Below are 23,989 nucleotides of genomic sequence, written 5' to 3' on the forward strand. Positions count from 1 at the left end.
AGCTGGCATCTCTGAGAAATGGACCGACAGTAAGATGGAAAGAAAGAGGGAGAAGAAATGGATATATGTTCATTATTCATTGAAGAGCGAGGTGCACAACATTAACGTGCATTATTCATGCCGCTGGCACACACTGAACTCTGAGGGGAAGCATGCAGTGGGATTGGGCTGAATGTACAGTTTCCCGTGTGTCTGCTTGGATTTCAGTTTCCCTGTTTGATTGTTTGCGTTTCTGTGTGTGTGTGTGTGTGTTGCACAGTGACATAAAGGAAATCAGAGGAGGCAGCTTCTATTAGACGGCGCTGAAACCAGGAAATAAAAAGGTTGGAGCGTTGAGCGTTCTCTAATCAGAGCTCCGTTCGTCAGCCGGCTTCCATCGCGCTACATTTGCATTTCAAACGGCCCGACCTCCTCGTGCTCTCTGTTCAGCAGTCATTATGAGGTGACAGTGTAAACACAGCTCTGCCGTCCTCGGTCGTCTTCATTTGTCCCCGTGAAGCTGATTCAGTGTTAACAGTCACTGCTTCTATGTAAATGTGCAGTTGTACTCTCTCTGCAGCCGCCCACGACTCTGATTTGCTCACTGATTCAAAAACATGTGGTGTTTGATTTCTGCCGGCCAATTCATACTGACATACATATCTGGATATGTATCTGAGATAAAACGAGGCTTTGTGGAGCTCGTTATGTCACATATCATGTCTTTCTCCGTCTCATACTGAACGTGTATGTAAGGAATGACCATCGAGCAGCAAGACTCACGCAGGCAGAGACGAGTTCATATTTTTATTTATCGAAGCTTCAGCTCGCCAGCTTACACGGCAGCTGTGAAGCACAGCAAACCAAAGGGCTCTCTGACTGCTAATTATACCAGATAAGCCACGCCCACGATCCACAGGGGTGTCTCCACACGCCCCAATAAAGACAATCAGCCACATAAACCTTTATATATTATAATTTAGAATAAAACGATCACCCCAGTCTATTCCTACTCATATATTTACATTTCAAACATATCGACCTGTCTGCTGTCTGAAACGTGCACGCAGAGCTCTGATGCTCTCTTGGATGGCTGCTGTTTAATCACTTCATTGGCCGCTGTGTTTGTGGACCCAAACTGAAGTTTAACAAAAAGCGATCCTTTATCATGGCTGTCAGAAAAATGTAGGGAGGAGAAACAATGGTGAGAACTTAACTATGACCTAAACTGGTGAAGCTAAAGCTAGACATGAAAAAACGTGAACGTGAGCATGAACCTGGAAAAAACGAAACTTGAAAACATGAGATGAAGTCCAGGAAACATGACCACCTGACGCTGAACGGAGGCAGACAGAGGACTTCAATACACAGCCAAGTGGAAACACAGCTGACACAGATGAACACCACAGGGGAAGCAAAAGGAAACACACTGAACATGAAAACACAAGACTTTCAAAATAAAACAGGAAACACGGAGAGATATAAACCGGGACACACAAGCTTGGTACGAAAGACAGAAGGAGGGAGGAAGCATGAGAGAGGAAGGGAGGATACAACACAGGGGACAAGGGAAGAGGGAACGAGACACGATGGGCGTACATGGGTGAACATGATGGGGAGACGGCGAGCTGAGACAACATGGAAACAAATATAACTAAACATCCAATCAGAGCAAAGAATAGCTCATGCTAACTAATAGAAATAAAACATTTCAAACAGGAAGAACTAAAAAGAAAATCACAACCTCAAAAAGCACCACAGTGACAGCGACATGCATTTATTTTAAATGAAGTCTTTGGTGGTTTCTGTGTTAGTGTTTAGATTTGTGTATTTGCAGCATCCAGCTTCCTCTTCTCTCGGCTGGGGTCCTTCGTCCTGTCTTACCTGGACAGCTGTGGTCTGCCTGTCTGCCTGCAGTTCTACTTCCTCCCTCTGATCATCTTTATTGTCTCTCCCTGTATCTCGTTTCCTCAGCTGTCTCTGCTATAAAACGATCATATGAATGTTCCTGTCCCCTCTGTGAGTGCTGCTCTGTGGAGCACTGTGCTCCTCACTGAGTGTTTGTATTATTTTTCACACACAGGATGTGTCAGTCAGTAGTGTCAGCGACACTCAGGACAAAGACAAGCTGACTTCACGGTGTGCTCCAGTTTCAGATGTGACGGCCGTGTGTTTTTCAAATTAACCTGTGACCTCACACGAATGCAGGAGAGCCGGTCTCACATCCAAACCTCGGCTCGGTCTGCGGATGGTTCGGGCGCAGGGGCGGGGAGGTGACGGGGAGGCGATGGGGTGTTTCATCTGCTGAGGCGGTAAACCGAGTGGGAAGCACAGCAGAATCACACACGGACACATCTCCACAGAGCAGACACACTCAGCTCACTCAGTGCTGAAGCTGAGACACAATATAATACACTGCAGCACAAATGTATGCACTCATTCATGCACATGAGCAAACTGATGTGCACGCATGCCTGACTCTGTGTGTGTGTGTGTGTGTGTGTGTGTGTGTGTTTGCCATCAGGCTGGGAGCAGTGGGGCAGACATTTCCCAGAGGGCTCAGTGGTAAATCTCCCTGACAACAGTGGAACAGAGACATTAAAGTTTAACAAGGGGCTCATTAATACACACACACACACACAGAGGAGGAGAGGCTTATCATTACAGCAGTGTTGGTTTTATAAAGTGGCTCAGGCACAAAAGACAATTAAACACTAAACAAACAGAATATTTGTGCATGAAACACACACACACACACACACACACACACACACACAAACACACACACACACAAACACACACACACACACACACACACAAACACACACTCACACACACACAAACACACACACACACAAACACACACACACACACACACACACAAACACACACTCACACACACACACACACACACACAGGCTACAGGTGCATCAGGACAGATGGTAAAAAGCACATAATAAGAACCCTGTGAGCGTGTTAAATAAGTTGATCGTCTTATCAAATAAGACGATCAGCATGAAAGTGGATGCTGGCTGAGGGACCACAGCTCTGAGCTCGCTCTCGCTCTCCTCTTTCCCCTCAGACGGCCCCGCCCCTCCCTGAGCCTGCTTCAGTTTCTTCCTGTTAAAAGAGTTTTTCCTCCGTACTGTTGCCGGGCGCTTGCTCATCATCACCAATCTTTCCGCTCTCCTTGCTTGGAGACCCTGAGGCTGATTCAGAGTCTCGGGTTATCCCAACGATCGTGTCAGGTAGACTGTGCCAACCACCACACCACTGTGCCGCCCTGCACATGCAACGTACATTAAAGTATTTTTGCTAACAACTACAAATGGAGCTGCTACCAGAACGATCTGAGACAGTCTTGACGGGTTTGTTCACTTCATTGTTTTAAAGGAAAGAATAAAACTGTCCCATCTACACAAACTGTAATGATGCAGAGCTGGGTGGGTTGGATGCTAACAGTGGCACGTCAACAACAAAAGAAATTTATCATTTTCTCACAGATTTAAAATAATTCAGCTTCAGTTTCGGCTCCTTGAGTCTGTTAAACAGGCTCAGATGTTCTCCGAGCCTGAGCCTGCGACAGTCAATATTTTATTGGAGACTGCAGTTGTTCCTGATTTTCATCGTAATTTGATGAAATCTGCAGGCGGTGGAAAGTTCCCGGTGCGCGGCCTCCGGCCTCTTCCCGCACAGAGACGCGTGCGCTCCATCCGGCCTTCCCATCTGAAGCTCGCAGCTCAGCATCCTCCTCTTCAGCCCACTGAAACCAATCAGAGTCTCTGTGGACATCGGAGAGCTGTAATGCTAATGTAAGCCCCACCCTTTATTGTGTTTAATCACCTCGACATGAAAATGATAAGGAAGTCTGTCAGTAATATAAACAAGTCTTTATTTCACCGGGATAATCCACCCAGGATTAATTCCACATCCCAGGAAACTCGTGGATCATTAACATCAACTATTGATTTTTCTACTTCTTAACAGCAAAAACACAAAAGAAAAATTTAATGTTTACAAATGTCTTCACTTTGTGCAAGTTTAATGCTGAGATCGGCGACTGGCTGTGCTTCCTGCAGACTGAAACAAGTCACTTCCACAAAAACCTCACTTTAGATGAACGACATTTAAACAGGAAAATAAGCAGATGAAGGTCAGAGGCCAAATATATGTATGAGTAAAGGAACCGTATAGAAATAAATGTCCAACCTTTGCTTCTTTGTGTGTTTTTAAATGTTTTTTTCTTTTCTATGAAATGTATTTATGAGACAATAAGACTGTAACTTATATGAAACACTGTCTATGATTTTTATGTTTGTTTGTGCTGCGCAGAACATAAAATCTTTCCTGAATATGAAATTTACTGGAGGTCCAACAGGATGAACAGGAAGTCAGACGCCTGAGCTCAGACTACAAAACAACATCTGGGCCCAAAAACTGAAAACCAAAAATGAAATTTTGAATGTGAAGAATATTAAAAACTGATTTTAACCTCGTTTTATACATTTTTAACCTTTGTTTATATTCACTGCATAACTAGAAGTTCATTTCTATTGAATATTTACATCTTAATATTGCTGGAGGACTTCCTGTAATCAGAAGAACTAACAGCGTCCAAACGTGCTTCGCCTGCACCGTCAGCATCAACACATCTGAGCTGTGATCGCTTTTAAAAACACACAGACGCACAAAGAGCCTGTCGAAGCACGCCGGAGATTACGAGCGCCTGACATCGATTCCCTGATGTAGCTTTATTGATTGCACGGTGGCCCTTCCTGCGTGCACGTGTGTGTGCATGTGTGTGTGCATGTGTGTGTGCATGTGTGTGTGCATGTGTGTGGTATCCTGCAGAAGCCTGCAGCTCTCACATCAACACACCGGCGTGCTCAGGGAGGGAAGCGTTAAAGATCTGAGTATTGTTGTCGAGCAGAGTGTGATGCACTGATGCAGACGCAGCAGCATCTGTCACGACTCGTGCTCAGACTTCTTAGAGTATGTCGGAGGATCTTCACACAGAGAACAACATCAGAGGCTGTCGCTGCACATCAGTACTGAGATTTCTGCTCACTCTGAGAGGACAGCTTCCACTGGCAGACGCTTTCGTGGTCTTTGTGTCAGTCCTTCATCTGCTCCATCGCTGACTCTGAGATTTCTCCTGGTTTGTGTGGCTTCTCTCTGGACCTTCCTGTTATCCTTTCAGTTTCCCACTTCCTGTTTTGTTTTGAAGGTTTAAATCCTGGTGTAGCCACAGACATATGCTGCTCTGATAACTGTGCTCACGCTGTAAATCACAGCTACATGAACTAATGACACACCAGTCAAAACGTTAACTACAGCTGGTGTACACCTCAGTTCCCGCCTCTTACGCTTTGCGCTGGCGTAGCACGTCAGTAAATCTGGCCCGTAGCGTACTACGTTAAAGCGCGACATAATTGTCCTGACCTGCGCCCTCTTATCCCCTCCCTCTGTGTCCTTCCCTCTCTCACTGATGTTCACCTGTGTCTTATCATCCTCAGGGCGTCTCTCCTGTTTCTTGTCCTGCAGTCTCTCTCGGAGCTTTTGAAATTGATCACTTATGGATTGTTTACGCTGCGGCCTGGCCTCAGCCGCCCTCTCTCTTGTTTACAGCGAGTAATAACGCGCCGTCTCTTCAACTGTCTGTTTTTCTGCACTCGATCTCACAGCAAACACGACACAAAGAAGCTTCAATATTTTGTTCCTTTCAAAAAATCTGGCAGCAACTAAATCGCCAACAGGCTGACATTCGTGTGTGTGTGTGTGTGTGTGTGTGTGCTGACCTTTATAATCTCCTGAGTATTTTCCTTCTCGGGCTGGCACTAGTGTACATCAAAGATCACATTTGGCCAGCATGTCGGGCTGCGCACACACACACACACACACACACAGCCTCTCGCCTGCAGAGAAGTGACTCATGAAATCAGTCGGGCAATCAGCCTCCTTTCCTGCACGCCTGTCTCCTCGCCTCCTCTTCTTTCACACACACACGCACACACATGCACACATGCACGCACACCTTCCACCTCCTTGGTTTTCCTTTCTATTCTGATCTTTTCTTTTCTTCTGAACACAATCTGCATATCTACAGGACGTCAGGTGATTAATCTAAGAGCCTGCATGAGTTCTGACACGCACGAGGCCTCGATATCATCTGGACTGTTCTCGCTGCGTTTATCGATCCTTGTCTGGATAACGGCAAAGCCCACCCTGTGGAGTGGAAATGAGATGAAAGATAGAAGAAGAAAGATGAAGGAGCTGCTGTTTGTGCAGACAGCTGAGAAACGGTGACAGCGCCACGGAGCTGTGAAGATATTTGTCTCTACTGGTCCGACCTGACCCCGAGTTAAATCTGCAGCCGTGGCAGAAATCAAGTTTGTCTGAGTGCACGTGGATGCAGGCCTGCTGGAAAGGGAGTCTGTGTTCTTAATGAGTGTTATGAGTCCGTAACACCGTAACATTACGCAACACTCGATAGCATCACATTACATTCATTACGCAGCTGTGTCTGTCCAAACCAGCGCACAGCTCTTCATGAGAACTGTTGCCAAAGTGCTTGCTCGTCGGGGCTTTCTTTGTATTATTGTAGCGTCTTTATCTTACAATACAAAGCGCCTTGAGGCGACTGTTGCTGTGATGTGGCGCTGTGTAAATAAAACTGAGTGGAATTATAAAGCATGGACATTTCTATGCTTCTGTGTTTGTACAGTTAGAACTGTAAGTGGCCTCTAATGTGACAGAAGGACACGACACAGTTCATTTCCCGAGCTCACAATTGCCTCGTCTGCAGTATTTTAGCGAGGAACGAACAGATTGACGCTGCATTTCAGTGTGTGCAGGATCTCTCACTGAGCCGAGGACCTGAGAGCGAAGCTGAGCCTTACTGAGCAGCTCTGGTTAGGAGGAAGATGCTCTCCGGTCTCCCTCAGGCTGCATCACCGGCAGCCTCAGTGAACGCCTTCTAACATTTACAGTCTGTTTATCTGCTTCCTGTTTCACTTCATCCCACTGTGAGCGAAATGACAAGCGCTTTAATTCCTATTTGCTCTTATGTTTTATGCAAAGAGTTGTTCATTTATTCATCCGTCCTGCTGCCATGACGAGCACTGAAACGCACACAGACATGAGAGCAGAGCTTGTGAGCCTGCCCCTGATTCTTGGATTTAAAATTAGTAGTCCCAGCAATAAAGATAATTTTGCCTGTGGCATTTATGTCTGTGTATGATTTACTGTCAGTTTTAACGTATGAGGAACCGAGTTTTTCTAACAGGTTCCAAACTGCAGCCCAGCGTTAGGATAAATCCTGATATACTCACAAAACGCAACATATCAAAATACCCACATACAACTCAGTGCTCTTCATAGTCACTGATTTTAGCCTTGATGCCCCAAATCCTGACCTATTTTAATTACATGTAATTTTGTAAAATAGGAATTTGAATGGATCTGATCAAATGAAGTTTACTTGATTTTCATACATTCGGTTTACAGCGGTCAGTCTCCCTGAAGATTAAACATTATAGTAAATAATCCTTTGATCATAATCGTTGCCTCGTGTTTATTCAGGGTGAAAAATTATTTTTCGAGTGTGGCCACGTACCATTTAGATCTGTAATCAACAGTAAAATGCTTCGAAAACATGAATCTGAGGCTGAAATGAGAACTTTACGGCTTTTATATCTTTGTTTAAATCGTTAGGCTGTTAGGTTATCAAAGCAAAATACCCCAAAATCGCAATACTGACCAATGCATAGAGAAATATTTCTGTCTGCAGGACTCTGTCTCAAGCTAAAATAGGATTTTTTTTTAGAAATTTAAATTAATATTATTCTGAAATACTGTTTAACGAAGGACAAACAGGCAAAGACTTCATAAAGCTAGAAACAGCCGTGATTGGTTGGCCATAACTGGAGGAAGAAGGACTGTTAAGCTATCAGCTAATGCTACTCAGACTGATTACCAGTCTGCCTCCAAAGACTGTACACGAACATCACTCAGGCACAGGTGGATGCTAATTGTAGCTCAATAACATTCAATGAAATCATTGAAGTTCACTGTGCACCAAACCTGGAGCTCCGCCTTCTTGGACGGTCTGTTAGTACAGTAACAGGTCCAGTTCAGGTGAAGCTAGCAGACAGCTAGCAGCTACAGCCACCTGTGTCACCATCCGTCTGTCAGTCACAGAGGCCACGCCCCTAATAATGCAAACTTTAATCCTTAATACAATTTAAACATGTGAGTTATAGAAACATCCTCCCCTGTACAGCTGGTATGAAGGAGGGAATGATCCACAGAGACCAAACAGTGTATCAGGCTGCAAACATCAACATGGTTATTTCTGCTGCAAAGTTTTAACATGGGAGTCTATGGGGACCGACTCACTGCTGCCTCTGCTGGACGTCAGAGGAAGTCCAGGTTTCAGTGCTTCAGCATGAGTGTTTTTGTATGTCTGATATTAAAAAAGTAAAATGAGGAGGGCTGGTACACGAGCTCACTGAAGACGTAACAAGACGAGATGATGAGAGCGAAAAAGAGCATGACATGGAAAAAAAGACGAACTCGGAGTGGGGAGGTCGGATATTAAAGAGAGAAATTCAGATACTCCTCTTTCCTCTCTCTGCCTCACCCTCACCCCTCTCCCCAGGACGCCCCAAGGCTAACACTTGGGAAAGCGTCAGTCTGTCTGCTTATAACTATCTGTCACAGATAACGATGGGATAAACACACACACGGAGAGGGGCCACAGACAGAGAGACGCTCCGTCTCCAGTCTCATATCAGATGGTGACGCGCACACATGACCAACACTCCGCCACGAGCGCTTTGAGCCATCTTTCACGAGGCGACGCGTCACACTTCTTCACTTCAGAGAAAACGCGACAAACAGCTCGCAGCTCTCCCGGCAGAAGCTGAAATGTCTGAATTCATTGTTGGCCCGAGAAAACACACAGGCAGCACTGAGGAAGAAATAATAACTGCATTCGCCTGAAGAGATGTGATTTGGTCAGCAGGACTGATGACACGTTAGGACGTTAAACCTCCCCAGGCCGGTATAATATCAGTGTGCAGCACAGAGCGCAGTCACGGTGACAGCAAAGTGCCAATTATGTTCGTTCGGTCGCTCGTTGTGACGTCGCCGGCTCTGCAACAAGCAGAGACGTGTCGATGCAGAGCAGCTGCTGCAGGGATCTCATCCAGGCCTTTTCTGTTAGTGTCCCCTTCACCGTAGAAACACTTTGCTGCAGGCTGGAAGAGTCATGCTAACCTCTGACACGCACCTGGCCACCAGCAGCACAGACAGGAGTAACCTGTGATGCACAAGCATTTGTGGGTCGGCTCAGATCTGGGCTGCGCACATTTTGCTATCTAGGTTAATCTGAGACATCCTCGCCTTTTTTTAAATGTCAGGGTTTTTCTTAATTTCCTCTTCCTGCCTGCCTTTTTAAGCGCACCTGTGCACGTGTTCACGTCCCAGTTAACCTGCTTATCTGGGTCACGGTCGATTCCTTCGACGTGACTCTCACCTAAGTCGCGATGGGCACGCCCTCCCCCGGGATCAGGGGTTTGGAGCACCGAGGTTTAATCTGTAGCGTCCCTGATATTTGATGTGCAAACTGTTTTTGTAGGTGACAAAGTGTCTCGAGTTCATTTCACTCCACGTTGGTGTTTCTCCCGCTGCTCCCTGTGCCGAGAACAGCCCCGACCAGCGGCTCGATTTCGTGCCGCTGAACCTGAGATAAACGAAATGTTTCATTCATGAGGTGACTTTTCCATGACAGCGTCGCCGCTGGATGTAAACAAGCTGACATTTTCTCACCTGTGAATCATTCCCGCTCTCACTTTTGAAGACAAATGTCATCAGGAGCTGCTGGAAGCAGACGATGTGCAGAGCTCTGCGTCTGACAGCGACGATTTGGTTTCATGTTTTTAAGTGAATTATCAATCCTCCACTCTGCTTCCACTCAACTGCTGCCAGCCTGTGTTCATACAGTCACGCATAATAGAGCTTCAGCCTGTCCGGCACTTTTATTGGCAGATATTCGCAGTGAGCCCTGAAATGAAAACTAATTCTGAAATGCTGAAAACAAGTGGCCAAACTGTCCCGAACAACACATGATAAATAATTTACACCAGTGATGATAAATAAAGTTTGAGCGCACACAAGCTGGAGGAAAGATTCTTAAATCTGCTGAACATTTCTAATTACTAACATAACGCCGCACACAGCACGGTCAACCTGCTGCATCAACACTCTGAAAGGACCTGATATAATGTTGGTATTAAGCATTGTGTCTGTGTGGGAGCCTCACTCAGAAACTTTGGTCCTCCAAGTATAATTTGAACCATTTCAGTGAAGAACTTCCTGCAGGTGAGTCAGCTGATCTACGCTGTTCAGAGTAACCTCACAGAGCTGCTAACTACAGAGGGGATTTCCGGCTCTTCAGGTTGTTTTGTTGCTTTAATTTATTTATTATTAACAACAATATGAAGCTTATAACAGAAACTCTGTCGCTCGCTCTCTGTCTCCGTCTTTCACTCACACAGACACACACACACCATCAACTTTGCTACATCGCTAATGAAGAACATGATCAGGCAGCTGATTTCATATGAACTATTTTCATGGTTGTTGTGGTCGTGATAATTTTGTGAGGCCATATCAAAAAGGCTCGGATGAGCCATAGTTCTACAAGTTGTGCCTCCATCGCTTGTGTCCAGATCACACGCCGCCGTGCTGCTCCGTCTTTTCACTGACACTTGTGTTTGCGCGTGAGAAGCTGCGGAGACAGCCTCGCTACCAAGCGATTGATGATCGGGAGCTGGTCGTGAGGTGTCAATCGCGTCTCGTTACCCCACGTATACTACACGATGCACGACGCACGATGAAGGCCAAAATCGGGCCGATCGCCAAAACGGTCGCACGACTCAAAAATCGGCTCAAAATGGGCCAAAAATCGCACAGTGTGAGCCCAGCACAACAGCTCCAGACCCGGAGTAACCTGTTTCGCCTGGTTCCATCCCTGAAGTCCTGGAAGTTAAGCAGTCATTTTACAGCATCCTGCAGTGCACACAGAGAGCATTACACATCCAAAGCCAGTTTCACACTAACTCAGGGGTGTCGGACTCCAGGCCTCGAGGGCCGGTGTCCTGCAGGTTTTAGATCTCACCCTGGGTCAACACACCTGAATAAAATGATTAGCTAATTACCAGGCCTCTGGAGAACTTCAAGACATGTTGAGGTCATTTAGCCATTTAAATCAGCTGTGTAGGATCAAGGACACATCTAAAAGCTGCAGGACACCGGCCCTCGAGGCCTGGAGTTCGACACATGTGCACTAACTGCACTGCACAGCACAGAAAACCTGGTTAGTGTTAGTTTGGCTTCCCAGGCTAAACGACCAGTCTCTATAAATGACACACGCAGGCTGGCTGGTCGCTACAAACAAACGGAGAGCCGAGGCCTGAGACGACGGCTCCGCCGGAGCACCTGCACAGCTGGAGCTGAGGGCAGACTCAGCTTCACTTGCTGCAGCCCGGCCCACGGCAGCGGCACCGCCCGGGCATCGGCTCCATTTGTGCCGTTTCTCTGGCAGCAGCGGCCTCGGTCATCAGGCTGTGATCCGCCTCCATCACGTTCATTCGCTGTAAAAATTAAACAGCAAATTGGTTTTGTGTCTTGTTCACTGCTGTGATGGCGTAACCTTCACGCTGGACACTTTCAATGACTAACAGGTCGAAGTGCATCTTTATTGTCCTCATGCTTACGGACATGGAAAACACTCATATACACGCCGACAGCTAGTTTAAAGCCTGAGCTTTAGCATTTCAGCTGATGCTGGTAGTTGAGCAGGAAGGACGATGGAGTGCCGAGCTGTCAGCCAACTTTATTTATCAGTGTGCGTGCACAGACTGCATGGGAGCAGCAAGCAGACACACACACCTGCTAATTAGTCCCCAGTAACATCCAATTAAAATCCTAGAATTGAGACCTGAGACCTGGGCAACGTAGCAGCCACACAAACTCAGTGAACACAGCAGGAAACTGTTGTTTTCCCAGACTGTCAGTGGAGGAGAAGCTCACCAAATCAAGTCTGCAAAGATGAGCCGCAGACTTTGCACTTGTTCTGAAACATGAGATACATGATGCACTGAGTCAAGACTCAGGAGGGAGGAGTTATTCCCAAAGCTTCCTAACAAGACTTTGTTTTTTATTAAAGCAAATAAAATGCGTCCTGAAACCCTGCAGGACTCCTTTAGTTAGTTAGCGTCCTTCTGCACAGATAAACTTCAGTTTACACGATTGTTTTGGAACCTTTGGATTAAACACACATAAGGTGAATAAGGCAGCACAATGCTGTTTCCTGTTGGTGGCTTATTTCAGTTTTCTTAGGACAAAACCCTGATTTTGATTTTCTAACCATTAAAGTTCTTTCATTTATTTAGATTCTAAATGTTCTTCAATCAGCTGAAGACCGAGTTTATTAGAAATGGATGAATGATCCAAGGTCACTTCAACATCTGGAATCACTGCAGCATCACACCTGCTCTTTAAAACATTCAAGTTTCATGTAAAACTACAACAGCTTATTACCGCATGTGACTGCACATTGAGCACTAACTTGACCTTGAAGGACAATTTATAAATTACACCAAGTTTAAGGAGTCGCACGAGTCTTTAAAACATGTTGAGGTTGCTGAAATTCTGTCCCAGTTCAAATCATTTCTAAGTAAAATATCTATAATGGATTTAAGATCATGCTTAGAGGCCAAAGCAGGTCTGAAACAGCTGACCCTATTTGTTACTTTGATGGCTAAAACCTCAAATATCGTTCCTTAGTATTAAGCAGAGCTAACAAGGTTTGGTATCTATGACAACCCCACCTTGATCACCCATCGGCCCTACCAGAGGTCTAAAACCATCCTCCCCCGTACAGATGTTGTGAAGGGAGACATGATCCACAGACCAATCAGTTTGTGTATCAGGCTGTAAACATGTTTACAGATGGCGGCGCGCACAGACGCAGCGGCCCGGAGCTCCTACACTTTTGCACTTTTGGTGGTACTGTGTATTATTTCACACAGTCTGGGGTTACTTCAATACAACAGAGATGATCTACTACAACTAAGCCGTGGAGATCTTCAACTAACATCCGAGTATCTCATCCCCCCGGAGATCGTTAAGCAACCCCCGGGGCTACCCGCAACAGCAAGCCGCAGGAGGAGACGTTGCGAGCGGAGGCAGAAGAGAGGCAAGCGGGGAGGCCTGTGGGCACGGCTAAAGACTAGTCCGTTTAAACCACCACTCCCGATCATATTCCTCTCCAACGCCCGTTCAATCCGTTACAAACTGGATGAAATACGACTGCAGATCGCCACTCGACGGACTTTTAATAACTGTTCGTGCATGATTTTCACTGAAACCTGGCTGGACAGCGCCATTCCCGATGCGGCTATCGATCTAGCAGGCCGCACCGCCTATCGAGCCGACAGGTCTGCGGACTCGGGTAAGAAGACTGGCGGGGGGCTGTGCATCTATATTAACAACCTTTGGTGCACGAACGTCACGGTAACGGAAAAACTGTGCAGTACAGAGGTAGAACTGTTGGTGTTAAAGTGCCGTCCATTCTATCTCCCTCGGGAATTTTCTGCCGTTTACATCTGCGCTGTTTACATTCCACCAGATGCTAATGCTAAGCTAGCGTTAGCACAATTGAGCAGCAGCATCAATAACAGCCTGGTAGCACACCCGGACAGTGTCTTTATTGCGGCTGGGGATTTTAACCACGCGGACCTGAAATCTGTACTTCACAATTTCCACCGTAATGTGAAGTGTGCTACCAGAGGAGATAGAACGTTGGACCAGGTGTACACCAACATGGCGAATGCGTACAGAGCCCAGGCTTATCCCCACCTGGGTCTGTCAGACCATCTCTCCCTTCTGCTACACCCAATATACACACAAAAGATCAAGAGCACTGGGATTACAACCAAAACCGTGAGAACATGGCCGCAGGATGCTATTCCGATGCTTCAGGACTGTTTCCACTGCACAGACTGGGATGTATTCAAGGTGCAGGACACTGACAATCGTGTCGCATTGGACAGTTACACCTCCACTGTCTTGGACTACATCTGTTTCTGTGTGGACAATGTAACAACTTGGAAACGATTCCGTGTGTTCCCTAATAATCCACCCTGGATGACCAGTGTTGGGACTAACGCGTTATTAAGTAACGCGTTACAGTAACTACGTTATTATTGTGGTAACGAGCACGGTAACTAGTTATTATGCCAAAATCAGGAACGCGTTAGTCGTTACTGGGATTTAGATAGGGTCGTTACTCGTTACTTCGTGTGGTGGCTATCGCGGAGTTTCCACAGATTCAGTAACATTAGCAAGTGGTGGAGGCAGCAGGTGGATGAAGGAAAAGGGACGCAGAAGGAAAAGAGACCCGAGGCGGCCGCCGGTCCAAGTGTGAACTGAACTTCAGGTAAGAAGTTATGACCTGCAGTCTCTCTGGGTCAGATATAAACCAAGTTTAGGCGGAGTTTATTTTAGTTGTGCTGACTTTTTCCGTACTGCGTGCTAGCTAGCATGACGGAGTTTCTATACAGCTGGGTGGTGCTATGAAGTTACTGATGTTGAACTTTATTTTGTTCATAAGTTATTAGAGTTGCCAGCCGTCCCGTCTGGTATTCAGAGAAATATTACGCGTTTCTTATTGAGGTGAAAAGGAACAGTTTGTCCCGTAATTCAGCTACAATGAAAAAGACACAAAGCTGGAGTTATTCTGTGTCTTTGCTGCACAGCTGCCTCTTCTTCTTTCATTCTCCCCCCTCTCTCTCCTGTTTCTACTTCAATCATGAAAACTGATCAATGATCAGCTGATCGGCTTTTCTCTCTTGTTTGTTTATCGCTCACTTTGCACCGAAAGAGGAAACCAGCGGATGTCGCGCTAAACAACAGCAGCACGTTAAAGCTTGATCAGCTGTTGTCAGAATTTATTTAATATTAATTTCTAGTATCAGCTGATGTTTGCTGGAGCCACAGCTGTAAACCTGCTGGTCATGATGTCTGTTTAGATATGTGGTGAGAGGGAAACATGAAACCAGGAGATGTCCTTACTGAATCATCAGAGCTGAACAGGTGATGGAGAAACAGGTTTACCTTTTAGGTGACATGAATGAGTTGAAGGGAAGTTATGAACTGTTTCTGAGAGACAAATAACACCAGGATCCTTTTTTATGTAGCTGACAGCTGGTAACTGTGCAGGGGCGGGTCTAGCAAAGTGTTGCCAGGGGGGCATGTAGGGCATTAACAGGGAGAGGGGGGCACAAAGAAATACTTTTCTTTCTTATTCTCATTTCAAATGTCTCGCTTTTAAAAAATAATTATCTGAGTCTTACAACAAACGATTGATAGATTGATGCATATATACCATCAGAACAGTGAACATCACTGTCACAACAGTGTTTATTTTCATTCAAAGGCTTTATGATTTTTCCTATAATGGCGGCCGGTCTCTAGTCAAAATGCCCGGGACGATTTATTTGTCCCAGTCCAGCCCTGTATGCAGCTCATCTGCAGTCTGGTGTTACCTACATCTTCCTATTCAGAAGGCAGAATTTCCGAGTTCTGAGTACAATCGAAAGCACCACGACTGCAGTTTTTGTGTTGGATGTAAAAGGCGCACATGACGCTGTGACGTAGGCTAGAATCATGGCAGCAGTCAATGACGGTCCAGGCGTGGGATTTCTCTCGTGGAAATATGCACATTATCTTTTCCTTTCTATTGGTCGGTGGCACAGTGCACTGTGGCAAGTAAGCAAGCTAGAAGACTGCAAAGTTATGGGAGCAACACCTTAACAAGAGAATTCTGAGTAAAACCAAAGTTACTTTCCCTAGTAACTAGTTACTTTGAAAGTAACGAGTAACTTGAAGTAACTGAGTTACTTTTGAGAGAAGTAACTAGTAATGTAACTAAGTTACTATTTTAAAGTAACTTACCCAACACTGTGGATGACACACGGAGTTCAACAACTTATTCGAACAAGGAACAACGCTTTCAAATCCGGGGACCAGGAGGCATACAGTGCTGCCAGGGCCAACCTGAGAAGAGGCATCAAGACTGCCAAGCAGCAGCACAGGAGGCGTATCGAGGCCAGGTTTGAGAACAACACAAACCCAAGGCAGGTCTGGGAGGGCATCAGGGCTATCACGGACTACAAAAGAAGAACACCATCACCCTCAGCCGACAGTTCTACTCTGGCTGAGGATCTAAATCTCTTTTATGCCCGTTTTGACAGGGAGAACACCGACCCTGTCCTGTCCCCTCTCCCCTCAACCGAACCTGCTCCGGTCCTGAGCACTCATGAGCTGAGGCGTGTGTTCCGGAGCATTAACACCAGGAAGGCGGCCGGGCCGGATGGAGTGCTGGGCCGGGTGCTAAAAGACTGTGCTGCGGACCTGGCGGACGTCTTCACCTCTATATATAACACCTCGTTGTCCTGTTCACTGGTACCATCCTGTTTCAAAGCAGCAACCATCGTTCCCATCCCAAAACAGTCAAATGTCACATGTCTGAACGATTTCAGACCTGTGGCACTCACCCCCATTCCCGCCAAATGCCTGGAGAGACTGGTCATTAAACACATCAGAGCTGCTTTTCCACCATCCCTGGACTCGCACCAGTTTGCATACAGGGAGAACCGGTCAACCGAGGATGCGATCGCCACAGTGCTGCACACATTACTGAAGCACTTGGAACACAGGAACACCTATGCACGGCTCCTCTTTGTAGACTACAGCTCGGCTTTTAATACCATCCGGCCATACAAACTCTGTCCCAAACTCCACCAACTGGGACTTAACTCCTCTCTGTGCAACTGGATTGTGGACTTCCTCACTAACCGTAGACAGAGTGTCAGAGTGGGTAAGAACACCTCTTCCACCCTTGTGGTCAACACCGGTGCCCCTCAGGGGTGTGTCCTGAGCCCTCTGCTATACACTCTCTTCACCCATGACTGTATTTCCTCCTGCGCGTCCAATCTCATTGTTAAGTTTGCAGATGACACCACAGTGCTCGGACTTATATCCAACAATGATGAGACAAACTATAGGACAGAGGTGCAACAACTAGAGTCATGGTGCCACGACAATAACTTGGTCTTAAACACCAAAAAGACCAAGGAGATCATTGTAGATTTCCGGAAGAGGGGCCATAACAACCATCTGCCTCTCTTCATTGGCAGTGAGGCGGTGGAGAGGGTGAGCAGTTTTAAATTCTTGGGGGTAACTGTGACCGAGGACCTGTCCTGGGGCAACCATATCACCTCAGTTGTACGGAAGGCCCAACAGCGCCTCTACTACCTGAGGAGACTGCGGAGCGCACACATTCCCAGATCTCTGATGTTGAACTTCTACAACTGTGCCATCAGCAGCGTTCTGACGTATGGATTTCTAGTGTGGTTCCCCAGCTGCACCAAGGCCGATCAGCAAGCACTCCAGCGGGTGGTGAAAGAAGCTGGCAGAATTATTGGAACAAGTCTGCCAGAGATCAGTAATATCTTCCCCACTCGCTGTCTGAGGAGGGTGCACAGTATCCTGCGGGACCAACATCACCCTGCGCGCCACCTTTTCCATCTGCTGCCCTCAGGGAGAAGGTACAGGTCTATACAGGCCAGAACATCCAGACTGGCCAACAGCCTGTATCCACAGGCTGTGAGGCTCCTGAACTCTCTGCCCCCCTCTCACGGACAATAACCATATCCAACTTCTTAATAGCAATGAACTGGTCTGCATTGGTGCATCATATCTTTATTCTCTTCCCCCTCCTGCCCCCCCCCCTTTCTTAAATAGATAACTATCATATCTGATATCATATCTCACAGTACAATAATATTGAATGGGTGCATTGTTGTATTTTGTCATGTTTCTCAGGTCTTTGTCTGAATTTCTACGAACATTATTGCTAAGGATTGTCTTATTGCATTGGAGTCACACTGGGTTAAATATGTACACTTGGGTTTTAAGGGGTATTTATTATTTTCTTCTTTTTTTTGGGTTGTATGGAAGCCCCAAACGCAATTTCATTGTTCTTGACAATGACAATAAATAAATAAATACAAATACTCTGCTGGAAAGTTTTAACATGGGAGTCTATGGAGACCGACTCACTGCTGGAGCCTCTAGTGGGCATTTGAGGAACTGCAGGTGTCCCTACATCAGTGGTGGCTGCATTTTCAGCCTCAGAGGTGCTTGACTGAAATAATTCTCTTTATCACATTCGACTATTTTTCATAAATAGAAAAGGACTTCAAAAACAGCATGAATGATGAAACAATACAAACAACTGAAGATCAAAACACAATCAGAGGAGCTGCAAAACATCCATGCACACACACACACGGACACACACACGCACACACACGCACACACACACACGCACACACACACACACACACACACACACACACGTCACAGTGGGTAGCACTGACTCCTTGGCAACTGCTGCTGTCTGATGAGGGCCTTCAAAGTTCAAGGCTACTGAGGGACGTGCCTTTATTCGGACTGCATGGAGGAAGGAAGGAAAGAAGGAATCTAGGAAGTAAAAAAGGATGGAGGAAGAGGGTGTTGGCCAGCGAACACCATCTGCCTGCGCTGTGATGGACCACTGAGCTGTCCACAGATATTAGACACCTGCTGTCAAACACAAACAGGTGGAGAGGAGGATCGAAGGAGAGGTTTGTTTTACACAACATACAGACCAAAGGCACCGCGCACACACACACACACACACACACACACACGCACACACACACACACACGCACACACACACACACACACACGCACACACACACACACACACACACACACACACACACACACACACACACACACACGCACGATTAACCTGTCCGTGTTCGGATCATCATCGCCGTTCTGGACCAAAGACAATCAGAGGCTGTAATCGGTGGTTAAGCTGCCGTCTCTCCATCACTTTTTACGAGTTTCCACTACAACAAAAACACGTGAATCATCAGTGACGTCCACATCGATTCTGACACGAGGCCAGCAGTCACACTCTCCCGCTTTCTTTATTTCCCTTCACCTCATTGGCTGCTTTATTGGCACCAGATGAGGGCTTCATAAATTAGCAGAGTGGCGAGGAGACTAAATCAATGGTTATAAATCATCAGGCGCTGAAGGGACGGCTGGAGTTGAAGTACTTTTCCTTTAACGTTGACCTCCACGTTCTCCAGGCGTCTGCTGGATAATGAAGCTTTCTATCAAGAGCATCATGAAAGGAATCAAACGTCTAACCTGCTTCAGCTCTCTCAGAAAAGAATGGATGGCTTCTCTGCAGCTCGGTACCGTCAACGTGGAATTTCCCCTTTCAAATGCAAAATGGAGCTCCATGCAGGTAGGAGCTCCAATGATTTTATAGTCTATTAATTACATCGTTTTGCTGTCATAACTGGGATAATGATGACACTGTGGGAGCGGGGCTCACCATATCACGTCTCAGCTGAGCAGGAGTGGTCCAACTCTGGAAGTACTGAAAGACATGAACACCAACCTACGTGCTGCAGCTGATGCTCACCTGTGACTCCCTGATATGCTGATGAATCCAAACAATAAAGCTTTTTTAAGGGTTATAATGGCGACAAATGCACTGAAATGATTCTGCATGTCTGCAGAGTTTAACACAAGACAAATCTGTTAGAGCAAAAACTGAAAGGAACATTTTATCTTCAGTGGTTCTTAAAGAACTGAAGACGATGGAAATTCACCTACATTATCCCACTGATCTCTAAACATGAAGCCCAAACCGAGCGCTCGGCACACTTCGTTTTGTTTCGTGTTTGACAGATTTTAGCTGCTGTCGTCACGGTGATATAGTGGCCAAACTAGACCTGCGAGACGGCCACCAATCTGAAGATCAGAAGTTCTGTCATCACTCTGAATGCACAGATATGGAGTGCTGTGCAACTTTGAAGTGCGTCAGTGTCACCGCAGGAAGCTCTACAGCACAGGCAAACGACATCTGCAACAACACTTTGCTTTTATTTGCTTCTGTGAAAAGTAACCGTTGAAACACGATGTGAGATTTAAAGAAACAACAACAAAACGACAGGGTCGTCATTTTGCCACCGTGATGTTCAGGCTGCTCCGAGCTGGCTGTTTGATGCTCGCGCTGTGACGCCTCGCGTGGCCCAAACCGAGGCTCTGTGAGGGACGCATAAATTCAAGCATTTCAATAAACCGCACATGTCTGGCCTGTTTCACAATCTGAAACCTACAAATACGCGATCGCAGCCGCTCACTTTCTGTCATCATACGCAGGAACTTCACAGTTTCACCTCAGTCTTTGTGCCAAACCAATGTGCACAGGTGCCGTTACAGAGACGAGACACTTATGAATCTTCTGATCTGACTGCAGGATTTAAAAAAACAAACATGCATATTTTCCCAAATGTCTGAACATTGCTTTCCATTCTTTCCTTATCTGCAGTCACGCTCCAGGAGAGACTCAGACACTCGGGCAGCAGCTGCTTTATCGGCTCATCAGCACCACGTGTGCAGAAAAATAACGACTCGATTATGCTGCGACCGCAGTTTGTGCGAGTCCACGCCGCATTAATGTAATAATCAACGACTGCTTCGCTCCAAAACACAACCACCAGAAGCAGATCGCTGCCAGGATAACCGCCCAGAGACTCCAACGCGAGCACGCAGCCCACACCCGGCGCTCTCATCCCCGCTGTCAGAGTGTGACAGGCCGTGACTCAGCAGCACCGACGGTGATCGCACACTTCAGCCACACAAACACGACAGAGCCAACAAAAAGGAGCACGGGCGAACAGCTGCAGCATCGTTGCCCTCTTTCATTCATCTTTGCAGTTCTATGGAGACAGCGTGTAACCACCACAACATCAGACATCATAGACTTACTTACACTTATGTAGTGCTTTCCTACTCAAAGCGCTTTAGACTACGAGTCTCATTCACTCAGTCGTCTAAGCAGCTCATCTAACATTCACATACTGTGATGCATTGTGGGCAGCTCAGTTATCCAATGATACTTGGACACGTTCTGATTGGTAGAGAACCTACTACATGCAGCAAAGCACTGAGACCTGCTGAAGCTCCTGGTGTTCACAGTCTGTGCTGATGATGATGGCTCGGAGCTCCGCGGTCGTTGACCGTTACACACCAAGTCATGGTCATGACTGAGCTGCTGCGGTCCTGAAACAGCTTCGTTGTACAGTGAGCTCTTCAGAACAACTCACTCCTCCACAGACGTTCGTAAAGTCAGAATTAAGAGGTGTGGCCTGATGCTTTTCTCTGAGTAAAACCAGAGCTCCGCCTTCTTTAACGGTCTGTTCGTGCAGTGACCTCACAGCAGCCATATTATTGGTCACATGATGTCGTTAAAAATGCTCCAAAAGGCTCCAACAGCACAAACACGATGCTGAGGTCCAGCTCAGGTGAAGCTAGCAGCTACAGCTGCTTGTGTCACATCCACCCGCATGTCAACAAGAGCAGCTGACGACCCCCCAGCAACCTTTGGTCACTAGGGAAAGGTGCGTCTCCCACGACAGGTAATCAGAGATCACATCAGGACATTTTCAAATCAAAAGTCTCAGACGTGAAGCATCATTTCATAAACACCCTCTCATTGGCTCACATTGATTCATTTCAGGTGCAGATGAAATATACATCACACTGCTGCTCTGTTCACTCGCTATCAAAAAAAAAGAGAATGATTTATTATCAGCTGAGTTCTGTCACATGCAGGCTGATACAACGCCAGCCAATCAGAAATCAGTTTGACACCGAAGACAGCCAGCCAGCAACCTTCCATCCATCACTGGGAGGAGGGAGTGTCTGCCACACACACACACACACACACACACACACACACACACACACACACACACACAGTGTTGGGTAAGTTACTTTAAAATAGTAACTTAGTTACATTACTAGTTACTTCTCTCAAAAGTAACTCAGTTACTTCAAGTTACTCGTTACTTTCAAAGTAACTAGTTACTAGGGAAAGTAACTTTGGTTTTACTCAGAATTCTCTTGTTAATGTGTTGCTCCCATAACTTTGCAGTCTTCTAGCTTGCTTACTTGCCACAGTGCACTGTGCCACCTACCAACAGAAAGGAAAAGATAATGTGCATATTTCCACAAGAGAAATCCCACGCCTGGACCGTCATTGACTGCTGCCATGATTCTAGCCTACGTCACAGCGTCATGTGCGCCTTTTACATCCAACACAAAAACTGCAGTCGTGGTGCTTTCGATTGTACTCAGAACTCAGAAATTCTGCCTTCTGAATAGGAAGATGTAGGTAACACCAGACTGCAGATGAGCTGCATACAGGGCTGGACTGGGACAAATAAATCGTCCCGGGCATTTTGACTAGAGACCGGCCGCCATTATAGGAAAAATCATAAAGCCTTTGAATGAAAACAAACACTGCTGTGACAGTGATGTTCACTGTTCTGATGGTATATATGCATCAATCTATCAATCGTTTGTTGTAAGACTCAGATAATTATTTTTTAAAAGCGAGACATTTTAAATGAGAATAAAAAAGAAAAATATTTCTTTGTGCCCCCTCTCCCTGTTAATGCCCTACATGCCCCCCTGGCAACACTTTGCTAGACCCGCCCCTGCACAGTTACCAGCTGTCAGCTACATAAAAAAGGATCCTGGTGTTATTTGTCTCTCAGAAACAGTTCATAACTTCCCTTCAACTCATTCATGTCACCTAAAAGGTAAACCTGTTTCTCCATCACCTGTTCAGCTCTGATGATCCAGTAAGGACATCTCCTGGTTTCATCTTCATGTTTCCCTCTCACCACATAACCAAACCATATCATGACCAGCAGCTTTACAGCTGTGGCTCCAGCAAACATCAGCTGATACTAGAAATTAATATTAAATACATTCTAACAACAGCTGATCAAGCTTAAACGTGCTGCTGTTGTTTAGCGCGACATCCGCTGGTTTCCTGTTTCTGGCGCAAAGTGGGCGATAAACAAGAGAGAAAAGCCGATCAGCTGATCATTGATCAGTTTTCATGATTGAAGTAGAAACAGGAGAGAGAGGGGGGAGAATGAAAGAAGAAGAGGCAGCTGTGCAGCAAAGACACAGAGTAACTCCAGCTTTGTGTCTTTTTCATTGTAGCTGAATTACAGGACAAACTGTTCCTTTTCACCTCAATAAGAAACGCGTAATATTTTCTCTGAATACCAGACGGGACGGTTGGCAACTCTAATAACTTATGAACAAAATAAAGTTCAACATCAGTAACTTCATAGCACCACCCAGCTGTATAGAAACTCCGTCATGCTAGCTAGCACGCAGTACGGAAAAAGTCAGCACAACGAAAATAAACTCCGCCTAAACTTGGTTTATATCTGACCCAGAGAGACTGCAGGTCATAACTTCTTACCTGAAGTTCAGTTCACACTCGGACCGGCGGCCGCCTCGGGTCTCTTTTCCTTCTGCGTCCCTTTTCCTTCATCCACCTGCTGCCTCCACCACTTGCTAATGTTACTGAATCTGTGGAAACTCCGCGATAGCCACCACACGAAGTAACGAGTAACGACCCTATCTAAATCCCAGTAACGACTAACGCGTTCCTGATTTTGGCATAATAACTAGTTACCGTGCTCGTTACCACAATAATAACGTAGTTACTGTAACGCGTTACTTAATAACGCGTTAGTCCCAACACTGCACACGCGCACACACACGATGACCTGCTTTAAAGTGATGCTCTCTGAGGAATGAAATGAGTAAACTCACAACACACGAGGACTTTTTTGTCCTCTGTGTCCGTCTCAAAGGACGAGGGTGATTCTGCTCTCTCCTTCCTGTCAGCTGTTCTATGAGAAGACCCAAACCAGCAGCTCATGCCTGCTTCTTTCACTCAAGCATCCTTTTGGATTTTACAATCAAATACATTTAAAT

This window comes from Diplotaxodon limnothrissa, linkage group LG1, assembly GCF_057381915.1.
Source record: "Diplotaxodon limnothrissa isolate DT_005_m linkage group LG1, D_limnothrissa_male_GT1.1, whole genome shotgun sequence".
NCBI lineage: Eukaryota > Metazoa > Chordata > Actinopteri > Cichliformes > Cichlidae > Diplotaxodon > Diplotaxodon limnothrissa.